This window comes from Pipistrellus kuhlii, unplaced genomic scaffold, assembly GCF_014108245.1.
Source record: "Pipistrellus kuhlii isolate mPipKuh1 unplaced genomic scaffold, mPipKuh1.p scaffold_m20_p_3, whole genome shotgun sequence".
Lineage (NCBI taxonomy): Eukaryota > Metazoa > Chordata > Mammalia > Chiroptera > Vespertilionidae > Pipistrellus > Pipistrellus kuhlii.
In genome coordinates, this window is record NW_023425529.1 from 118,044,858 (window position 1) to 118,047,544 (window position 2,687).

Here is a 2,687-nt window from a genome sequence, read left to right on the forward strand (position 1 = left end):
ACATATGAGTTATTTCTATACAATACCTTTTAAAATGTAGTATTAAAATAACCACTCCTTTGAACTTACAGGCCTACTTTTCTATGCTTATTGTTTTCTAACATATTTTTAAAGTCAGTATTAGCATATAATTATCGTCTCATATTTTGTTTTCTTTATACATTTTCTTAAATTTCTACCTATATGTTTTCAAAATGTAGAGACAATTTTTTTTTTTAATCCTCACCTAAGGATATGCTTTTTATTTTTATTTATTTATTTATTTATTTATTTATTTATTTATTTATTTTTCACAAATAGGTTTTTTTATTTGTCACCATTAAATGTCTGAATTTTAAACAGATTCTTGGACTGGAGGCTCATATCCATCAGCTCGTTCAACTTTAGCACCTGCTCATCCCCAGTAGCTTTTCCAGAACTGCTACCTTCACCATGAAGATCCATTAGTTTTCCCAATTCAAAGTTGGGCTTCTTCAGAATTTTGACTTTTCTAACAAAGACATCGTGGAGCGGATAGATAGATTGGCAAGCCTTTTCTATGTCTTTTCCATGCTGTCTGGAATCAATTTATTGACCACTTCTTTCAAGTCATTTGTCTGCACCTCTCGGGTCATGATTTCCATCATTTTCTTCCAGATTTGTCGAACCTGCTGATGCTGAGCATAGGAGGTCTTCCGAATCTGATTGTTGCGTTTTTTAGTAAAACCAACACAGAAGAAACGAAGCAAATAACCATCGGTGGTCTTGACATCAACATGAGCTTCAATCATGGTCTGCCACTTCTTGACCATAGAGCACATTTCGTCACAGTAATATCCATGCCATGGAGATTAGTCAGGCAGTTTTTGCCCTGAACATCCTCAGTGATTAGCTTAAATTTTCTAAATGCAACTTTATCATTCTGCAGATCAGCCAGGCTCACTTCAAAAACACGACCCTTCAGACTATCAGATGCAATTTTGGTTCCTTGAGTTCTCGTAACCAGTGTTTTCCCAATATTTCTTATATTGAACATAGCTGGTGCTTTCACATCATACCAATCTTTCTTAGAAAATGGATCAACCACTTTCTTCTTGGCTCCCTTTTTGCCGCCTTTCGTAAGGCGCTTATTCTTGCCCACCGCCATGGTGCTGCTCAGAGAGCCAAAAGGCTAAGGATATGTTTTTTAAATTATTTTAGAAAAAGAGGAAGGTAGAGGGAGAGAGAAGAGAAAAGAAAGGAGGGAGAGAAGAGAGAGACAGAGAGAGAGAGAGAGAAACTCTCATAGGTTCCCCAACCCGGGATCCATCCTGAAATTTTGGTATGCTTCCTGACTAGGAATCAAACCTGCAACCTTTTGGTGTATGGAAAGATGTTCCAACCAGCTACTGGCCAGGGTGGAGACAAACACTTTTAGAATCTACTACAGTATCTGTGTCTTCCATTGAGCAACAAGAAAAGATGACAGAAAATTCATAGGGGTTAATACGATGATAATAACAAAAATACTTAAACTCAGAAGCCAGTGGTTTTCTGCAGCATGTTAAAAAGTTGGTTTGCATTACATTTACATGAGGCTCGACAGTACAGCACATGCAAAGTATCATCTCATTTAATTCTTATAACTACCAAATGGCATGTTTAAAATTACTTTTTTTTTCTATAATACACAAGGAAACATGTTTACAGAAGTTTTAAAACAAGCTCTTACATGAATAAATTAGTTCATTCTCAGCTGCTTAAATTTTCACCCAGACTTACCAAATGATTATGAACTTCTGAAAATAAGTCTTTAATAGACTACGTGCAAGAAAAATCTACATATAACTTATTGGTGGATGTATTTAATATTATTCTACTTTAATGGCCTATATTTATTCATAAATTATTATTGATTATGTTCTTTTTACTCTGTTGATTATGGGGAAAACACATACACAAATGAGTAAAAAGGTAAACTATCCTGGGAAAGGCCAGTCTGCAATGAGAGCTGTATATGGCAGCATCCATTCACAATACAAAGTAAGTCTTGGAAGTTAAATAGATGCTAATTGAGCCTATCAAGAGAGATATTCTCCATGCTCCCACATCTCAGAACCAGGAGAAGAGGAAATAAGTATTTGGGTTATGTTGGAAATGCATATTTACAAGGAAATTATAGAAGGTCAGAGAAGTATAGAAACTAAGAAGTGTTTTTTTGACTGATACGTTTACAACTCGCAGGAAAGAGAATAAGCCCACAGCTTTAGTGATGGTAAGGTTGATGATTAGGATTATTAATGGGCTGTTAAACTCGAAAAATATTAAGTAATTGAAGGACATCATAAAGTTGATCAGCTTACAAAAATAAAGCTGTAAAGAGGAAGAAGGATAGAGTAGGAGGAGAAATTCAGAATTCAAGAAATCAGAGAATAGAACTTCAGGCTGAGAAAAATGAGAAGGCTCTGGGTATAAATGATCATATGAAAGAGTTGCTTAAGAAACAATAAGGTCAATTTTGGCATTCAAATCAAAGGAACATATTTTATATATGAGTTCATAGAGAGGTTGTTGAAATAATCATGATAAATAAATAGTCAATATAATTCAATAAAATTTTTGGAACAGCCACAACATTCCAGAAGGGACACAAATGTGTAAAGTAATTAGTGAATTAGTCAGATTCATTTATTCCCTCGCTTATTCATTTAATGAATATTAGTGGAGTT

At 34.5% G+C, this 2,687-nt stretch overlaps 1 pseudogene; it reads right to left on the reverse strand.

Annotated features, from left to right (window-relative positions):
• Nucleotides 1-286: 286 nt before the first annotated feature.
• Nucleotides 287-1,152, reverse strand: LOC118730334 (annotated as a pseudogene).
• Between the last annotated feature and the right edge of the window lie 1,535 nt (nucleotides 1,153-2,687).